Source organism: Oncorhynchus tshawytscha, linkage group LG33, assembly GCF_018296145.1.
Source record: "Oncorhynchus tshawytscha isolate Ot180627B linkage group LG33, Otsh_v2.0, whole genome shotgun sequence".
Classification (NCBI taxonomy): Eukaryota; Metazoa; Chordata; class Actinopteri; order Salmoniformes; family Salmonidae; genus Oncorhynchus; species Oncorhynchus tshawytscha.
In genome coordinates, this window is record NC_056461.1 from 1,399,201 (window position 1) to 1,420,951 (window position 21,751).

The 21,751-nt window shown below is 42.5% G+C and overlaps 2 pseudogenes; one reads left to right on the forward strand and one right to left on the reverse strand.

Moving 5' to 3' along the window:
• Nucleotides 1-466: 466 nt before the first annotated feature.
• LOC112244572 lies at nucleotides 467-7,697 on the reverse strand (annotated as a pseudogene).
• Nucleotides 7,698-10,231: 2,534 nt separating this feature from the next.
• On the forward strand, nucleotides 10,232-18,255 carry LOC112244571 (annotated as a pseudogene).
• The last annotated feature ends 3,496 nt before the right edge of the window (nucleotides 18,256-21,751 follow it).

Consider the following 21,751-nt stretch of genomic DNA (forward strand, 5'->3'; position numbering starts at 1 on the left):
GCGGCATAGGCTAAGATGCAATAGATAGTATAAAATACAGTATATACAAATGAGATGAGCAATGGGGTGGCAGGTAGCCTAGTAACCGGGGTGGCAGGTAGCCTAGTAACCGAAAGGTTGCAAGATCGAATCCCTGAGCTGACAAGTTAAAAATCTGTCATTCTGCCCCTGAACAAGGCAGTTAACCCACTGTTCCTAGGCCGTCATTGGAAATAAGTATTTGTTCTTAACTGACTTGTCTAGTTAAATAAAGAAAATAAAGAAAAAATGCAAGATATGTAAACATTATTAAAGTGGCATTATTAAAGTGTTCCATTTGCTAACCCCATCATCTCCTGGTCGAGGATAACAATCACCGCCTGGGGACCAGGATGCCAGTGGAGGGTCCTGTGAGTGTCCTCCAGCCCATCAATCTGTCCTCCCATATCATTAGCCCTGTGTTTTGGGACGTCAATGTGAACATCCACTAGGCTCTGGAGAAGGAACCCGCTTCTGCTACCTGCCCTCCAGAGCGTATCTCTGTTCCTACGGGGGTGAGAGATTGGCATACACATCCCAGTTATCAACATCAACACCATGGTGCAGGACCATGTGTCACTATGTCACCCACTATGTCAAGTCATGCTCCATATGTACCCAATCCAAATCTCCCCAGCAGGGAAATAATTCCCCTTCCCGTTCCTCAGCCACCTTGGTCACATCTGTCTATAGACTTTATAACTGATCTCCCCCTTTGATGGTTTTACCACTATCATGGTTGTTGTTGACATTCTCTACATCCTGCCATTTTCTCTCGGGTCTACCTACCGCTCTCCAGGTGGCTGAGGTAGTATTCCAGCACTATGGCCTTCCGGAGGACATCGTTTCCGACCGTTGTCCCCAAATAATTTTGCGGGTCTGGAAAGCCTTTATGTAGAAGCTGGGGGCCACGGTCAGCCTCACATCCAGGTACCGGCCTCAGTCCAACGGGCAGGTGAATAGGACCAACCAGGAGCTGGGGAGGTTCCTAAGGAGTCACTGCCAAGAGGGGACCACCGCCTATGCTGTTAGGTCCCTCCTGGACTACCGACATCATGGGGGTTGGCTCCAGTACCTGGTGGACTGGGAGGGGTAGGTCCTGAGGAGCGCGTTTTAATCAGTTATATGGTGACGTAAATATATGTAGTATAGTTTTATCTAAAAAGGATAACTTTAAATGTTTCACTATTTTTAAAAAGGATGGTCCTCCGCTTAGGAACCTCCTCTGCCCCACTTACGCAAATCTCACTTCATAGACCTCAAGGCTGTTGGTCGTTTAGATGGTGACACTATGGAAGATCTTAAGAACCAATTCAATGCATACTATTCAAGATTGTAAAAATCGTATGGAAATGCAGTCATTATGGGCAAGTCTGAGTCATTCCCTGTGAAGTCTGGAGTGAGACATGGTTCCTTCATCTCTCAGATCCTCTTCCTTATCACCATTAACTGGATTATGACCAATACCACATCAGTGGAGCCTGTTCTCCGAGCTGGAAGATCTCAAAACGTTGTGTGTATTTGCCCAACTCATCCCATCTGGAGGTCTGAGCAGAGCAGCCTCTCAACAAATATCCACCTATACAAAAGCGATTTCAAATCGGTTCTATTGTATGGTTTGGATTGTTGGCAAGAACGACATGAGACGGAAGGATACTTTCAGCAGTGGAGCACTCAGGAAAATCTGCTGCATCTTCTGGCTAAAAAAAAATACACAACAGTGAGGACTGAATAATGTTTTCCAAAACGTCACAACACATCAAGAGAAGTTGACTGATGGCCACTTTCTCAGAATGCCCAGATATACTCATTGTGGACTTAAGTCCCAATGGGGATGACGTGGATTGAGTAAGTATATAGAATATTAGATATTTGTGAATTACCACCTGGATTCAGTCTTATGTAGCAAACTTTGAAATTGTGTTGTTTTTTTTTACATTCGATAAAGGTATACTCATACACTACAGTTGAAGAACAATGGGAATGTAATTCGTATTTACAGATGGTACACAAGGTTTGTTAAGGCAAATTAAAAAACGCATTTGATTTTTGATGATGTCAAGCAAATAGGCACTGAGTTTGAAGGTAGACATTGAAATACACCCACAGGTACACCTCCAAGTACACCTCCAATTGACTCAAATGATGTCAACCAGAAGCTTCTAAAGCCATGACATCATTTTGTGGAATTTTCCAAGCTGTTTAAAGGAACAGGCAACTTAGTGCATGTTAACTTCTGACCGACTGGAATTGTGATAGTGAATTATACGTGAAATAATGTGTCTGTAAATAATTGTTGGAAAAATGACTTGTGTCATGCACCAAGTAGATGTCCTAACTGACTTGCCAAACCTCTAGTTTGTTAACAAGAAATTTGTGAAGTGGTTGAAAAACTAGTTTTAATGACTCCCTCCTAAGTGTATGTAAACTTCACATTTAAACAGTTGGAACACACACACACACCTTTTCTTGCTTTGTCATTATGCGTATGGTGTGTAGATTGATGAGGGAAAAAAAACTTAATATATTTTAGAATAAGGCTGTAACATAACAAATTGTGGAAATAGTCTGAATACACTGTAGCCAAATGCCCACCAGAGCCAACAGGTGGCCATTGTGATAAGCCATTTTGTATTGGATTTAAGAAAAGAACACGTAAAATCTGTTTTCCTGATTTATCAATAACTCAGCCGTCTTAAGGTACACCTGTTAATTGAAATGAATTCCAGGTGACCTCATTAAGCTTGTTGAGAGAATGCAAAGCTGACATCAAGGCAAAGGGTGGCTATTTGAATAATCTAAAATGTAAAATATATTTTGATTTGTTTAACACTTTATTGGTTACTACATGATTCCATATGTGTTATTTCAAAGTGTTGATGTCTTCACCATTATTCTACAATGTAGGAAATGGTAAAAATAAAGAAAAACCCTTGAATGAGTAGGTGTTTTTCTTAACAGAATAGCATAGCTAGTGAGTTTTGTTTTTCTAATAAATGTAATTGGCTATTTTGGTTTGTGGCCTTGGTGCCCTGGCAGATTGGGCACTTCTTGGCCAAATGGCCTTTCCCCTAAAATCATGAAATTCCAGGCCTGGTACAGTCTACGGTTGGAGTGAAGGTAGGTTGGGGAATATTTTGCTATCTGGTGCCCTCAACTGGTCATTGTAAAATAATGCAGGCATGCCATAGCTCTTAGCAGTCATTGAAATAAGCACTCAAAATAGAATTAGCATGGTGTGTATACTCACCTGTGGTAGGCCAGCTGTAGTCCCATCTGGAAGAAGGGCTTATCTTGTGAGTCTTAGGGAACTTCTTGCCAAAGTGGGAGTAGACAATGACTTTGACATCCAGGTCATGCATCATTCTGGAGGGTAAATGGCAAAATGTAGAATATTTGAGGGTAGGACTATACAAATATATGAATTCATAATTGATTACATTAACTATTTTTCATAAGTGTACATAGGCCTGTATAATATTTAATCAAGGTCTTGAAAATAAGACTAGTTGATTCAGGTGTATTAGCACAGACTGGAACAAAAGCCTGGAACAAAAGCCTGGAACACCCTGTAGCTCTCCATGACCAATGCAGATGCCCACCACTGCTACAGATGTACATTTTCAATTGATCAACCTGTTGCAGGAAATGTAAAACTTGTCGTATATTTGAGGTTTAAAAACAGCCTCTGAAGTTTGTAATTACCACTTTGAAGTTTCAAATGAGATTTTACCTTACGAAAAATGCATCAACCCTTATAAAAAATGCAATTCATTATAATCCACATAATTCACATTTCTAGTTGCTGCAGGATAATTTTCCTGCTATAGCAAAGTAGTTCAAACTAAGATCCTACGTATACTGTACAGTGTGTCGCATGTAGCTCGAACATAGAAATCAAACTAGAACATACTGTTGAAGTCAGAGGTTTACATACACTTAGGTTGGTGTCACGTCCGTCATAAGGAGGAGACCAAGGCGCAGCGTGGTATACTACATACTTCCTTATTTTATTAAAGAAAGAACACGAAACAAACTATCAAAATAACAAAACGAACGTGAAGCTATATAAACGACTGCTGACAGGCAACTACACAGACAAAAACCCATAAAATACCCAAGGGCATATGGCTACCTAAATATGGTCCCCAATCAGAGACAACGATAAACAGCTGCCTCTGATTGGGAACCAATTCAGGCTACTATAGACATACAATAAACCTCGACTTACAAAACCCCTAGACAAGACAAACTAACATACCCACCCTAGTCACACCCTGACCTCCTAAAAATGATAAAGAAAACAGAAATAACCAAGGTCAGTTGGACAGTTGGAGTCATTAAAACTCTTTTTTCAACCACTCCACAAATGTCTTGTTAACAAACTATAGTTTTGGAAAGTTGGTTAGGACATCTACTTTGTGCATGACACAAGTACTTTTTCCAACAATTGTTTATAGACAGATTATTTCACTTATAATTCACTGTTTCACAATTCCAGTGGATTAGAAGTTTACATACACTAAGTTGACTGTGCCCTTAAGCAGCTTGAAAAATTCCATAAAATGTCAGTGCCTCTTTGCTTGACATCATGGGAAAATCAAAAGAAATCACCCAAGACCTCAGAAAAAATTGTTAGACCTCCACAAGTCTGGTTCATCCTTGGGAGCAATGTCCAAATGCCTGAAGGTACCACGTTCATCTGTACAAACAATAGTCATACCGCTCAGGAAGGAGACACGTTCTGTCTCCTATAGATTAACGTACTTTGGTGCGAAATGTGCAAATCAATCCCAGAACAACAGCAAAGGACCTTGTGAAGATGCTGGAGGAAACAGGTACAAAATTATTTTTTTCCACAGTAAAACGAGTCCTATATCGGCATAACCTGAAAGGCTGCTCAGCAAGGAAGAAGCCACTGCTCCAAAACTGCCATAAAAAAGCCAGACTATGGTTTGCAACTGCACATGGGGACAAAGATTGTACTTTTTGGAGAAATTTCCTCTGGTCTGATGAGACAAAAATATAACTGTTTGGCAATAATGACCATCGTTATGCTTGGAGGAAAAAGGGGGAGGCTTGCAAGCCGAAAAACACCTTCCCAACCGTGAAGCACGGGGGTGGCAGTATCATGTTGTGGGGGTGCTTTGCTGCAGGAGGGACTGGTGAACTTCACAAAATTGATGGCATCATGAGGTAGGGAAATTATGTGGATATATTGAAGTAACATCTCAAGACATCAGTCAGGAAGTTAAAGCTTGGTTGCAAATGGGTCTTCCAAATGGACAATGACCCAAAGCATACTTGCAAAGTTGTGGCAAAATGGCTTAAGGATAAAGTCAAGGTATTGGAGTGGCCATCGTAAAGCCCTGACCTCAATTCTATAGAACATTTGTGGACAGAACTGAAAAAGCGTGTGCGAGCAAGGAGGCCTACAAACCTGACTCAGTTACACCAGCTCTGTCAGGAGGAATGGGCCAAAACAACAACGTATTGTGGGAAACATGTGGAAGGCTACCTGAAACATTTGACCCAAGTTAAACAATTTTAAAAGCAATGCTACCAAATTCTAATTAAGTGTATGTAAACTTCTGACCCACTGGGAATGTGATGGAAGAAATTACAGCTGAAATAAATAATTCTCTCTACTATTATTCTGACATTTCAAATTCTTAAAATAAAGTGGTGATCCTAACTGACCTACGACAGGGAATTTTTACTAGGATTAAATGTCAGAAATTGTGAAAAACTGAGTTTAAATGTATTTGGCTAAGGTGTATTTAAACTTCCGACTTCAACTGTACAGATATGTACTGTACAGATCCACTATCCTAATTTACAAATTGTAGTGTATTCAAGGTATGAAAAGGCTTCTGAAGTTTGTAATTTCCACTTAAAAAATTGACTTGATTTGCCCTAACGAAAATTGTATTATAAACAACATAAGAATTTACATTTGCTGTTGCTGTGGGATTATTTTCAAATTTAAGATCTTAATCTGTATATCTACACTCTAACATGTTGATGTTCTGCTTAAACTTAGCCTCCTCTATGTCCTTCTTGATCTTGGGCTTGATGTTGAAGCGTAGTAACTGGGGCATGGGCGGGGGGACCATTGCGGTAAGCACCATCTCAGACTTCTTCCTGTTAGGAACATGGCAGGAAACCATCAGGGTTTCAAACGCCATTAAGGGGTGAATTCTACCGGCAGATACGGCAGAGTAGATCAACATTTTCCACAAATCTTCCATTGACGTCAATAAATGATTTTACAAGTTGAGTTCCTTTGTTCCTGCCCTATGCACAGCCGGCACGACAGGATGAGCGAATGATTGAAGAGAGAGTGTTGTGTAAACTAATGAGATGACCCAACAGTGGTGTCAGTACATGTACTTGACAACGTGGTAAATCTAGGACATGGGCGGGCCTTCGGCAGGAGCCGTGCTCTTACTTAAGACCACATGACCTGTCCTCTGCAATTATAAACTGGAAACACGGGAAACAGACTACTTCAAGAAGGACAAAATACATACAGGGTCTATGTGTTGTGTGTGTGATATACACTACCGTTCAAAAGTTTGCGGTCACGTAGAAATGTCCTTGTTTTTGAAGAAAAGCAAATTGACCAGAAATACAGCGTTGACATTGTTAATGTGGTAAATGACTATTGTAGCTGGAAACAGCGAATATTTTATGGAATATCTACATAGGCGTACAGAGGCCCATTATCAGCAACCATCACTCCTGTATTCCAATGGCACGTTGTGTTAGCTAATCCAAGTTTATCATTTAAAAGGTTAATTGATTATTGGAAAACCCTTTTGCAATTATGTTAGCACAGCTGAAAACTGTTTGTTCTGATTAAAGAAGCAATACAACTGGCCTTCTTTAGACTAGTTGAGTATCTGGAGCATCAGCATTTGTGGGTTCGATTACAAGCTCAAAATGGCCAGAAACAAAGAACTTTCTTCTGAAACTCGTCAGTCTATTCTTGTTCTGAGAAATGAAGGTTATTCCATGCGAGAAATTGTCAAGAAACTGAAGACCTCATACAACGCTGTGTACTACTCCCTTCACAGAACAGCGCAAAACTGGCCCTAACCAGAATAGAAAAAGGAGTGGGAGGCCCCGGTGCACAACTGAGCAAGAGAACATCAGTACATCAGAGTATCTAGTTTGAGAAACAGATGCCTCACAAGTCCTCAACTGGCAGCTTCATTAAATAGTACCCGCAAAACACCAGTCTCAACATCAACAGTGAAGGGGGCGACTCCGGGATGCTGGCCTTCTAGGCAGTTCCTCTGTCCAGTGTCTGTGTTCTTTTGCCCATCTTAATCTTTTATTTTTATTGGCCAGTCTGAGATATGGCTTTTTCTTTGCAACTCTGCCTAGAAGGCCAGCATCCCGGAGTCGCCTCTTCACTATTGACGTTGAGACCGGTGTTTTGGTTTTGTTTAAAAATTAATGATCTGCTTAACGTGGACAGATTTTGGGTGGAGTAAACCCTTCGCCTCATCCTTTTGGATATTATAGTAGATGTATAAAAGTCTAATTCTCACTCTGACCAGAGAAAGGCAGCAATAAGCAAGATAGCATCTAGTCTGCCAAAGAAGAAGAAAGTTGAAAGGTGATGTCATCAAAACCTCACCACAGAGTTTCCAAACCCAGAGACGCAACATTGTGAAACCTCCCTGAATGCTTGCGAAGCAGTCCAAGCCGATCAGGCTGGGGGTTTGAGAAATCAAATCAAATTTAATTTGTCAAATGCGCTGAATACAACAGGTGTAGACCTTACAGTGAAATGCTTACTTACAAGCCCTTAAACAACAATGCAGTTTTAAGAAAAATAAGTGTTAAATAAAAAATAAGAAAAATAACAATAGCAAGGCTATATACATTGGGTACCCGTACAGAGTCAATGTTTGGGGCACAGGTTAGTCGAGGTAATTGTGGTGATATGTACATAGAGGGAAAGTAACTATGCATAGACAATAAACAGAGAGTAGTAGCAGCGTAAAAGAGGGGGAGGGGAATGAAAATAGTCTGGGTAGCCATTTGAATAACTTGGCGCTCCAGTACCGCTTGGCGCTAGCAGAGAGAACAATCTATGACTTGGGTGGCTGGAGTCTTTGACTATTATTAGGGCCCCAGTGGCAGGAGGTCCTGGATGGCAAGAAGCTTGGCCCCAGGGATGGACTGGGCCATGTGCACTACCCTCTGTAGTGTCTTGCGGTCGGAGGCCGAGCAGTTGCCGTACCAGGCAGTGATGCAACCAGTCAGGATGCTCTCGATGTTGCAGCTGTAGAACTTTGGATCTGAGGACCCATGCCAAATTTGTTCAGTCTCCCGAGAGGGTTGTGTTGTGCCCTCTTCATGACGGTTTTGCTGTTTGGACCATTATAGCTTGTTGGTGATGCGAACACTAAGGAGCTTGAAGCTCTCAACCTGCTCCACTACAGCCCCGTCAATGATAATGGGATGTGCTCGGCCCTCCTTTTCCTGTTGTAACAATCATCTCCTTTATCTTGATCATGTTGAGGGAGAGGTTGTTAACCTGGCACCACACGGCCAGGTCTCTGACCTCCTCCATATAGGCTGTCCCATCGTTGTCGGTGATCACTGTTGTGTTGTCAGCGAACTTAATGATGGTGTTGGAGTCATTCCTGGCCATGCAGTCATGGGTGAACAAGGAGTACTCGAGGGGACTGAGCCACCACCCCTGAGGGGCCCCCGTGTTGAGGATCAGCATGGCGGATGTGTTGTTACCTACCCTTACCATCTACGGGCGGCCCGTCAGGAAGTCCAGTTATAGAGGGAGGTGTTTAGTCCCAGGGTCTTTAGATTAGTGATTAGCTTTGAGGGCACTGTGGTTTTGAACGCTGAGCTGTAGTCAATGAATAGCATTCTCACATAGGTGTTCCTTTTGTCCCGGTGTGCAGTGCAATAGAGATTGCATTATCTGTGGATCTTTTGGTGAGGTATGCAAATTGGAGTGCGTCTAAGGTTTCTGGGATAATGGTGTTGATGTGAGCCTTGACCAGCCTTTTTGAACCTTTATTTAACCAGGCAAGTCAGTTAAGAACAAATTCTTATTTTCAATGACAGCCTAGGAACAGTGGGTTAACTGCCTGTCCAGGGGCAGAATGACAGATTTGTACCTTGTCAAATCTGAGGGGGTTTGAACTTGCAACCTTCCGGTTACTAGTCCAACGCTCTAACCACTAGGCTACACTGCCGCCCCAAGCACTTCATGGCTACAGATGTGAGTGCTATGTGTCAGTAGTCATTTTGGCAGGTTACCTTAGTGTTCTTGGGCACAGGGACTATGGTGGTGTGCTTGAAACATGTTGGTGTTACAGACAGGTTGAAAATGTCAGTGAAGACAGTTGCCAGTTGGTCAGCGCATCCTCAGAGTACACGTCCTGGTAATCCGTCTGACCCTGCGGCCTTGTGAATGTTGACCTTTTTAAAGGTCTTACTCACATCGGCTACGGAGAGCGTGTTCACACAGTTGTCCAGAACAAATGATGCTCTCATTGGGTTTTTCAGTGTTGCTTGCCTCGAAGCGAGCATATAAGTAATTTAGCTTGTCGGGTAGGCTCGTGTCACTGGGCAGCTCGCGGCTGTGCTTCCCTTTGTACTCTGTATTAGTTTACCACATCCGACAAGAGTCGGGAGCCGGTGTAGTATGATTCAATCTTAGTCCTGTATTGACGTTTTGCCTGTTTGTGTGTTCGTCGGAGGGCATAGCGGGATTTCTTATAAGCGTCCGGGTTAGAGTCCATCTCCTTGAAAGCGACAGCTCTACCTTTTAGCTCAGTGCGGATGTTGTCTGTAATCCATGGCTTCTGGTAGGGGTATGTACATATGGTCACTGTGGGGATGACATCCTCGATGCACTTATTAATGAAGCCAGTGACTGATGTGGTGTACTCCTCAATGTCATCGGAAGAATCCCGGAACATATTCCAGTCCCTGCTAGCAAAACAGTCCTGTAGCTTATCATCTGCATCATCTGACCACTTCTGTATTGAGCGAGTCACTTGTGCTTCCTGGTTTAGTTTTTGCTTGTAAGCAGGAATCAGGAGGATATATTATGGTCAGATTTGCCAAATGGAGGGCGAGGGAGAGCTTTGTACGTGTCTCTGTGTGTGGAGTAAAGGTGGTCTTGAGTTTTCTTTCCTCTGGTTGTGCATTTAACATGTTGGTAGCAATGAGGTAAAACGGAATTAAGTTTCCCTGCATTAAAGTTCCCGGCCACCAGGAGCGCCACCTCTGGATTAGCATTTTCCTGTTTACTTACGACCTTATACAGCTCGTTGAGTGCGGTCTTAGTGCCAGCATCAGTTTGTGATGGTAAATAGACAGCTATGAATAATATAGATGAGAACTCTCTTGGTAAATAGTGTGGTCTACAGCTTATCATGAGATCAAATACCGAGCAAATACCGCCTACCAAATAGGGCTATATTCTGTATACCACCCCTACCTTGTCACAACAAAACTAATTGGCTCAAATGCACTAAGAAGGAAAGAAACCCCACAAGTTAACTTTAACAAGCCACACCTGTTAACTGAAATGCATTCCAGGTAGTCATCTGATCATCGGATCAGGTGGTCATCAGGTAGTCTTGAAGCTGGTTGAGAGAATGCCAAGAGTGTGCAAAGCTCTCATCAAGGCAAAGGGTGGCTACTTTGAAGAATCTCAAATATAAAATATATTTTGATTTGTTTAACACTTTTTGGGTTACTACATGATTCCATATGTGTTATTTCATAGTTTTGATGTCTTCAGTATTGTTCTACAATGTAGAAAACAGTAAAAAAATCAGAAAAACCGTGTAATGAGTATGTGTGTCCAAACTTTGGACTGGTACTTTATTTTAGAGGGATCATGCAGACACAATGATTATTTCCTTTTTTTTTTAGGCTGACACGGACAGCATTTACTTATCTTTCTCGGAATCACAAGTCTAACATAGTGCAGCATTAGACGTAGGAGCATAAGTTGATACAGGATCAGATCGTTTTAAAACCCCGTAACGGTTAAAGTTAGGAGTGGGGATATGGTAATCTGACCCTGTGGTTAAGGGAAAGGAAACTCTAGCTATTGGGACACAGCTGACATGCCTTGACAAGACTTGACTAGTCTCAACATCTACTCTTCAGGCTCCTCCCCTGAAGATGATACACCACATATCCCTGTCGATCAGACCTTCATGGTGCCCAAAAAGGAGATCAGCATGGTTTCTGATAACGGGAAGTGAAAATGTTCCCAGGTACTCCACACCTATGATGTGTCTATAGGCTCAATTCTTAACCCCTATAGCCCCTAGGGTTTAGGTCTATTGCTAGGGTCTTGGAGACACCCACTACAGGGACTCCCTAGCCTTGTCCAGTAAGACACCCCCTTTTAAGTTTTCCATTGCAAAATGTTTTCCATGTCTTCCTTTGCATACCCTAAAGAACGCAACCCAGATAAATCAGCATGCCTCAGTTTATGTTCATGTAGATAAGTCTTTATTATCCCAACCGAGTAAACAAATGGAACGGGAAACCTGTGGCAACATTGCAATCTCTCAGGTCCTCCAGAGTACTGACTTGCCATTGTCTCTCTCTTTTTCTCTGTGTCTGTGTGTGTGAAGGCGTACACTGATTACATAGGATTCATTCTGATGCTGAACAAATGAGTGAAGGGGAAGAACACACACACTACTATTGTAGTGCCTTGTCGTGAGTTATTGAGTTGTTTGGGAGGGGAAGGGCATCTGCAGCCATAGCGAAGCTGTCTATCAATCAGTGTGAAGATGGGCAATGCCCCCCTCTATAAAGGGTCCCATAATTGTGTTCTTTCCATCATCAGGTTGACAGAGGGAGAAATGGGGAGAATGGGATCATATTAAGCCACAATGCCTTTGGCTGTTGTTGGTGAGCAAACAACCATTCGCTACAGAGTTTTGGAAAATTATTCACACCCTTTGTGTTCTTTTCACATTTCTTGGCCAAGACTGGTGTCAATACATGGTGAAAGCACCTTAGGCAGCGATTACAACTATAAGTCTTTTTGGATAGGTCTCCACTAACTTTGCATGTCACCTCAATAATAATTGCCCATCCTTCTTGGCAAAATTGCTGAAGTGCTAATAAGAATCAAACATACCCAAAGAAAAACAGTTAAATGTTAGGAGGGGTTGTTTTGGGGTTGTTTGTGTTTATGTTCTCATTTCAACCCATAGAGAAGCTTCTGGCTTTGTTGGAGACTCTGGACCGCTCGATAGATGAGACCCCTCCTGCAGACCAGCTCTCTCGCTTGGGCGACAAGGCCTATTGTGCCTGGTACGCCAAGCTCGACCAGGTAAGTGCACACACACACACGGACACAGACACACACACACCCATGCAAACACAGAGAAAGAAAAATAATATAAAGACTACCTTCGTCTTCAGTGTTTTTTGCATAAGTGGGAAGCACACAGGTTCCTTGGATAATGTACATTGAGACAGGGAGTTTGCCTTATATCTAGCTCTTCAGCATAGAAAGAATACACACACACACACACACACACACACACACACACACACACACACACACACACACAGGGTTCATCCTATCCACAAGTGTTTTAATAAAATATTAATTTAAATTGTTTGTGTGTGTTGAAGATTTTGTTGTGGTATGTGGTTGTTTTGCCTTCTTTAGTTAAATACGGTAAGTCGCTCTGAGTTTCTGCTATATGTATTGTGTGTATGTGAAGGAAGCAGAGGCCCTGGTTGCAGAAGTCTTCCCAGAAAACAAGGCTGCTGCAACTCCAGAGATAGCTGTGTATTTGAAGGAGGCGGCGGGCAACTCCACCAGGATAGACTACGGAACAGGTAATAATGATACACACACTAGGGTTTCATATTTTCTCGAGAATCTACCAATTTCCCTTCCAGAGACAATTGCAATAAATGATTGGGTGTCCCTGCATTTCCGTTCAAACTGGAAGTGTTTGTTTAAAAGCATATAATACCAGCAACATTTATGCCACTGTAAATGGAGAAATATTCACATCGATATGTTTCTTTTTTTTGCAATTTAATCAACTCAAAAGTTGTATTTTGTTGATGTAGTGTTGTTTTAAGGTAGCCTAGGGCTAAGAAGCACTGTTGGCCGATATTCAGATAACTAGTGACAATTACATTCTGTTAGAGTAACTTTGACTGAAAGATGTCAGGAAGCTTCTTGGCCATTTTCTCTCCCCTTGCACCTGGTTATTGGGGAATTTGGGGAGGTTGTGGCTGTTTTTACTCCATTATAACCCACTTATTGTGGTGACTGTCACAGGGAATATCCGATTCTGTGCTAAACAAACAGGCCTAGGCTAGCGCAGAATCAGCACAATGGACAACGCAGTTGAGCAATTGCTCGCAAATCTGACCAGTAGGCCACCATGCCAGTGTTTTCCACAAGCCCATGGAGTAGCCAGCCAAATAGAAAAAGTAGCTAGACCGGCTCCCCCGGGCTAGGGAGGTCCCCCCAGCGAATAAGCTCTATTTCGGTGGCCTCTGGTAGATTCTAATGCTGGAATGTATTTTCAACTAGCAACTATCAGGACATGAAACTGATCACCTTTTCACACTTTTACAGTGTTAGTTTCATCCGCTGTTGTACAAGATTATTTAAGAGGCATTTTCTTAGCTTTCTGCAATACAGGTAGGATTGAAGAACGAAGCAGGTGTTAAACATGGGCTTTACTACACAGAAAGCAGCAGTTGATTACTACATTGTCAACACTTTGATTAAGTCAGTAGACATATATCAATATCTTTAATGATACCATGTAAATATGCTTTTAAAACAATTCAATCTGTTTTCTTTCATCATATTTTGAACCGAAGTGAGGCTGTCTGTCCACTTGCTTAGCTATTGTTCCTGCAGTGAGGTGGATTGACCATTTTCATAGAATGTTTTCATAATATTATCTGCAGATAATTGCTAAAAAGCCGTATGCATATTAGGGAGCTAAATGAACAGCTCTTAACGATGCAATTAATAATTAATTAATATTAATTAATTAATATATCACTGTCTGGCAAGTTCTTACGTACTTCATGTCCAAAATAAAAACGATCTCTTTAGTTTACTTGTCCGGATGCGATACCTTGGACATATAATTACGTTGTATGATTTATGAATGGCAAGGATATATGAGATCAACTTTATTCAACCAGTTCAACACCTTTTATAAATCTAGTCAGCCCGCTTGGGCCAGTGGGCCAAAAATCTACTAGCCAGAACAGATTTTCTACTGGCCCGGACATTGTGTAGTTCTTAAATGCATTGGGGTCATATGTTGGCATGCTTTCTATATTTTAGGCTACTTTTGGTTATTATAATATGTATAAAAAAATCTGTGTAATATAATTTAGCAAAGCAAGACATTACTCTACTCTTTAGAATTACATTGTTTCTAAAGTACGTCATTGTCAGAAGATTTGAAAATGGGACGCTGACCCTTTAAGACAGGCATTCCAAAATATATATCAACATGGCTACAGTAGGCTAGCCAAGATGAACTCTAGGTGTCTTTTTGTAGATTATCAATTGAAAGTTTACTTTTGGAAATCACTTTCCCTAAAATAAATAGGCTCAGCGAGTAGATGGATGGGCACTTCTTTTTGCTCTGAACAACTTGCGTGTGCTGTGCGAAGGCATCAACTCATGTACTGAACAACTTGCGTGTGCTGTGTGAAGGCATCAACTCATGTACTGAACAACTTGCGTGTGCTGTGCGAAGGCATCAACTCATGTACTGCTCGAGAAGTTGTGACTTGCGGGAGCGTGTGGTACTTAAATGAACGGCCAATCATATTGCTCAAGAACAAATAGTATGACATACGAGTGTGGTCTTTAGTGGTTTTCAGTTGTAGACTGCGACAAAGCAGGTAAATGTTGAACTGGAATGAAAAAGTGACCACTGGCCCAACTGACACATGTTTTTACTGACCCCGAGCCATCGTTAACCCGATAGCCTGTTGTTTTCTGGCACATTCATTTATTTTCTACGTGGATTTTGACTCATCGTTACCACATTATATGTATGGGATGTGGAAATTCATGCTCCCTCCCTCAGTGTAACTGAAATTTGACCGCAAACACCCAGGTACCGAGAGGCGGGACAATACAGTAGACTGTCAAACCAGCAGCGTTTCCCTGTCATCGCTCACTTTGTGACTGACAGACTCCAATCCTATCAATAGATTGCTAGAAGATGCATGTCGTTCATTCTAGCGGGAGAGGGCTCTGCAGACCTTTTTTCTGACTAGCGAATTGAAAAGTAGCCTAGTTCATTTAAGTGGAAAAAGTAACCGGCTGAAAAAGTGTCTGTAATCAGCCGTACGGCCGGCGCTAGTGGAAAACACTGCCATGCCCCCACTTTTGTTAGCGTAATGTCGTGAAACAATGTTGTGGACACTGTGTATTAGCCGTTTTGTGATTAGCAACAGTTTATAATTGAGCCTCTGTCAGAGATTTTAATGTGAGATGGAGGTTGAGATTGGATATCTGCGTCGAGCGGTCGTGTGTAGCCTGCAATTACAGTAGCCTAAGAATCATGCAAAAAGCATTAGGTAAAAAAAGCATAAGGTAGGAATCATCAAATATATGTTTTTCTTGAGTGGGTGGTCAGAGGGATGGAACATAATTACAAATCATTTGTAAACTGCAAAATGACCTCAAGAAGCCCAGACAGATAAATTATTATGTTTTAGTTAAATATTTAAAAACCTTGCTTACATTTTGTATGCGATCATATGTTATGCATGGAAATACAATGCATTCGGAAAGTATTCTAGACCCTTTGACTTTTTCCACATTTTTTACATTACAACATTATTTCAAAATTGATTAAATATATGTTTCCCTCAGATCTACACACAACACCCTACGATGACAAAGCAAAAACAGGTTTTTCTAGTTTTTTGCAACCCCCCCTCTAAAATAACACACTTACATAAGTATTCAGACCCTTTACTCAGTACTAGGTTGAACCCCTTTAGCAGCGATTACAGCCTCGAGTATTCTTCGGTATGACTCTACAAGCTTGGCACACCTGTATTTGGAGAGTTTCTCTCATTCTCCTCTGCAGATCCTCTCAAGCTCTGTCAGGTTGGATGAGGAGCATCACTGCACAGCTATTTTCAGGTTTCTCCAGAGATGTTCGATCGGGTTCAAGCCTAGGCTCTGGCTGGGCCACTCAGGGACATTCAGAGACTTGTCCCGAATCCACTCCTGCGTTGTCTTGGCTGTGTGCTTAGTGTTCCTGAGCCCTCTGGTGCAGGTTTTCATGAAGGATCTCTCTATACTTTACTCCGTTCATCTTTCCCTCGATCCTGACTAGTCTCCCAGTCCCTGCCGCTGAAAAACATCCCCACAGCATGATGATGCCACCACCATGCTTCACCGTAGGGATTAGGGTCCTTTAGGTGCCTTCAGCAAACTCCAAGTGGGCTGTCATATGCCTTTTACTGAGGAGTGGCTTCCGTCTGGCCACTCTACCATAAAGGCCTGATTGGTGGAGTGGTGCAGAGATGGTTGTCCTTCTGGAAGGTTCTCCCATCTCCACAGAGGAACTCTGGAGCTCTGTCAGAGTGACCATCGGGTTCTTGGTCACCTCCCTGACCAAGAACCTTTTCCCCGATTGCTCAGTTTGGCCGGGCGGCCAACTCTAGGAAGAGTCTTAGTCGTTCCAAACTTCCTCCATTTAAGAATGATAGAGGCCACTGTGTTTCTGGGGACCTTCAATCTGCAGATATTTTTTGGTACCCTTCCCCAGATCTGTGCCTCAAAACGATCCTTTCTCGGAGCTCTACGGACAATTTCTTTGACCTCGTGGCTTGTTTTTTGCTGACATGCGCTGTCAACTGTGAGACCTTATATAGACAGGTGTGTGCCTTTCATAAATCCTGTCCAATCAATTGAATTTACCACAGGTGGACTCCAATCAAGTTGTAGAAAAATCTCAAGGATGATCAATGGAAACAGGATGCACCTGAACTCAATTTCGAGTCTCATAGCATAAGCTATTTCTGTTTCTTATTTTGTATAAATATACAAATATATCTAAAAATCTGTTTTTGATGAGGGAATCATTTGTATTCAATCAATTTCAGAATAAGCCTGTAAGGTAACAAAGTGGAAAAAGTCAGGGGTCTGAATACTTTCTGATTGCACTGTACTTTGGAACAGATTTTCAAAATTAAAATCATTTGGAGCTGATTGGCTGGTGTTTCGACAGTAAATAACGAAATATAAAAACATATACATTTTGCTCAGAAAATGTTGGTGGGTCAAATGGCCCTGCTTTCTATTGGGGATTTTATGTTGAGTAAATATGGCAGGTTGCTAGCGTTGTGATGACTGGTCTAATGTATGAATGAAGCCAGAGAGTTGATATGTTGCTCGTGCATATTTTATATTTTTGCATCTCAGCTAATTTACCCTCATCTTTCTTGGCATATCCTCTCACCAGTTGTGATGTGTTCAAGGGATTCTTTGGGAGGGTAGGTAGGCTATAGCCATCTTTTTTTTGCTATGATCTAGGCCTTCTTGCTGTTTACAATGGAACGGGAACCCGTCAAATGCAGAGCTTTGAATTCATGCCGACTTTGTGTAAGTAAATAGGTCTACGATAAACAACAACAGCACACACACACTCAACGTAAATTATTGATTATGCAGAAAGCAGAGAAGGCTGTAGAGAAGCCTGATTTTAGACTTTGTATATCATTTAACATTTCACGTCTCGCTGTTCATATAAATAAAAGCTAGACAGTCAAAAAAATATATATATAATTTAGCAGTATTGATTTTGCTATGTTTAAGCAAAATAACACAGCATTAGGCATAAACAAATGCATAGAATTGCAGGAAATTAGCTTTAAAACTCCAAAAATGTCTCTCTGCTCCATGGAGAAATGTGTAGACTTGCAGGAAATTGGCTTAAAAATGCAAAAATGTCTCTATACCGGCAAGACGGGAGACTCTAAAATTCAGCCGCACCGTCAGGCTGAAAAACCCATTAACACGCCCCCTGCCATACACACCACCTAAACCCCTTTTTGATCCCGAAAGAAACCTGTGTTTTATCACGTCACAAAGCTGCACTTGCTGTCTCCTTCTGCTGTCTCTGCAAGATCAGAGCTCTCAGGGTAGAAGACCAGTTGGCCATCATTTTCAAGGTGTTTGGCAGGTGAGGCAGGCACTGTTTTGTGTGTGTGTTAGTCCTGCATGGCTAAGTTTTCTGGAGCTGCACCAACCCCATGCCGGCCACATCAATACTGAGCCCCACCCGATCAGGACAGGTTATTCTCCGGAACCTGACCCACCCGCATACAGTTGTTCCGAGAACCGATCCACTATCCGCCATTTAACATACATTTTTTAATGTTTTTTTTTTATGACTCTTTATGACTTTATATTAAAGTATTATGTTGTTTTACTTAACCTTTATTAAACAAGGCAAGTCAGTTAAGAACAAATTCTTGTTTAGCCTACCCAAACCCTAACAACCATACCCCGTTCAAAAGCACTTCAATATTTTGTCTTGTCCCAGAGGCTGCTCCAAGATGCCGCTGGCGGAGAAGAGGTATTTGGGGTGGACTTCTAGTACGACTCAGGATGCATGCACACCATCCACCGCTTCCGAGTATATTACTCGCTAATGTTCAATCTCTGGACAATAAAGTGGACGAGCTCCGTGCGAGAATCTCCTTCCAGAGAGACATCAGGGACTGTAACTCTGTTTCACGGAATTATGGCTATTTTGGGATATACTGTCCCCATCCATACAGCCAGCTTGGTTCACAGTACAATGTGCAGACAGGAATAAAGAACTCTCCGGGAAGAAGAAAGGCGGGGGTGTATTTTTCACGATTAATCATTGGTGTGATTGTGATAACGTACAGAAACTCAAGACCTTTTGTTCACCCGACCTAGAATACCTCACAATGTCTTTATTAGTCATATTCCCCCTCAAGCCGATACCATGACGGCTCTCAAGGAACTACACTGGACTTTGTGCATTCATTGTAGCTGTGGATTTTAACAAAGCAAATATGAGGAAAATGCTACTGATGTTCTATCAACACATTTACTTTAGTACTCTCGCTGCTAAAACACTGGACCACTGTTACCTCCAACTTCCGGGATGCCTACAAAGCCCTCCCACGCCCTCCATTCGGCAAATCAGATCATGACTCCATTACAACGCTGGTCTGACCAATTGAAATGTGACTGTGACTATTAAAACCTACCCTAATCAGAAAACGTAGATAGATGGCAGCATTCGCGCAAAACTGAAAAGCGCAAATCACAGCATTTAACCATGGCAAGGTGACTGGGAATATGGTTGAATACAAAGTGCAGTTTGCCGTAAGGCAATCAAACAGGCAAAACGTCAGTATAGAGACAAAGTGGAGTCGCAATTCAACGGCTCAGGCACGAGACGTATGTGGCAGCGTCTACAGTCAATCACGGATTACAAAGGGAAAACCAGACAAGTCGCAGACACCGACATCTTGCTCCCGGACAAGCTAAACACCACCTTCGCCCGCTTTGAGGATAACACAGTGCCCCTGACGTGGCCCGCTACCAAGGACTGTGGTCTCTCCTTCTCCGTGGCCGATGTGAGTAAGACATTTAAAAGTGTTAACCCTCACAAGGCTGCCAGCCCAGATGGCATCCCTAGCCGCCTCCTCAGAGCATGCACAGACCAGCTGGCTGGACTGTTCACGGACATATTCAATCTCTCCCTATCCCAGTCTGCTGTCCCTACTTACTTCAAGATGTCCACCATTGTTCCTGTACCCAAGAAAGCAAAGTTACCTGAACTAAATGACTATCGCCTGTAGCACTACCTTCTGTCATCATGAAGTGCTGTGAGAGGCTAGTTAAGGATCATATCACCTCTGCCTTACCTGACACCCTAGACCCACTCCAATTTGCATACCGCCCCAATAGATCCACAGTCAATACAATCGCCATCGCACTGCACACTGCCCTATTCCACCTGGACAAGAGGAATACCTATGTAAGAATGCTGTTCATTGAATATAGCTCAGCCTTTCAGCACCATACCCTCTGTACCCTCCAAGTTCATCATTAAGCTTTGGGCCCTGGGTCTAAACCCTGCCCTCAGCAACTGGGTCCTGAACCTCCTGTCGGGCCGCCCTCAGGTGGTGAAGGTTGGAAATAACACCTCTACTTCGCTGATCCTTAACACAAGGGCCCCACAGGGATGTGTGCTCAGCCCCCTCCTGTACTTCCTGTTCACCCATGACTGCGTGGCCACCCATGCCTCCAACTCAATTATCAAGTTTGCAGAAAACACAATATCAAGTTTGCAGAAAACACAACAGTTTTAGGCCTGATTACTAACAATGACGAGACATCCTACAGGGAGGAGGTGAGGGCCCTGGCGGAGTGGGTCCAGGAAAATAACCTCTCCCTCAACATCAACAAAATGAAGGAGCTGATCGTGGGCTTCAAATCAAATCAAATCAAATTTTATTTGTCACATACACATGGTTAGCAGATGTTAATGCGAGTGTAGCGAAATGCTTGTGCTTCTAGTTCCGACAATGCAGTAATAATCCAACAAGTAATCTAACTAACAATTCCAAAAAAAACTAGTGTCTTATACACAGTGTAAGGGGATAAAGAATATGTACATAAAGATATATGAATGAGTGATGGTACAGAGCAGCATAGGCAAGATACAGTTCAGGAAACAGCAAAGAGAGCACCACCTTATCCACATTGACGGGGACGCAGATTCAAGTTCCTCAACGTACACATCACAGATGATCTGAAATGGTCCACCCACACAGACAGTGTGGTGAAGAAGGCGCAACAGCGTCTCAGCAGGCTGTCGAAATTCGGTTTGGCCCTTATCACCCCCACAAACTTTTACAGATGCACAATTGAGAGCATCCTGTTGGGCTGTATCACTGCCTGGTACGGCAACTGCACTGCTCGCAACCGCAGGGCTCTCCAGAGGCTGGTTCTGTCTGCCCAACCCCTCACCGGGGGTACACTGCCTGCCCTCCAGGACACCTACAGCACCCAATGTCACAGGAAGGCCTAAAATATCATCAAGGACATCAACCACCCGAGCCACGGCCTGTTCACCCCGCTACCATCCAGAAGGCGAGGCAGTACAGGTGCACCAAAGCTGGGACCGAGAGACTAAAAGAAGCAGTTTATCTCAAGGCTATCAGGCTGTTAAATAGCCATGACTAGCCGGTTACCACCCGGTTTCTCAACCCTGCACCTTATTGCTTGCTGCCCTATATACATAGACATGGAACACTAGTCACTTTAATAATGTTTACACACTGCATTACTCATCTCATATGTATATCCTCTATTCTATTCTACTGTATTTTAGTCAATCCCACTCTGACATTACTCATCCTAATATTTATATATTTTTTAACTCCATTCTTTTACTTTAGTTTTGTGTGTATTGTCGTGAATTCTTAGATATTACTGCATTGTTGGAGCTAGGAACACAAGCATTTCACTACACCTGCAATAACATCTGCTAAATATGTGTTCGTGACCAATAAAATTTGATTTGATTTGAATGGCTCACAATCCGTCTCAATTGTCTCAAAGCTCAAAAATCCGTCTTTAACCTGTCTCCTCCCCTTCAACTACACTGATTTTGGAGTGGATCATCAATAATGG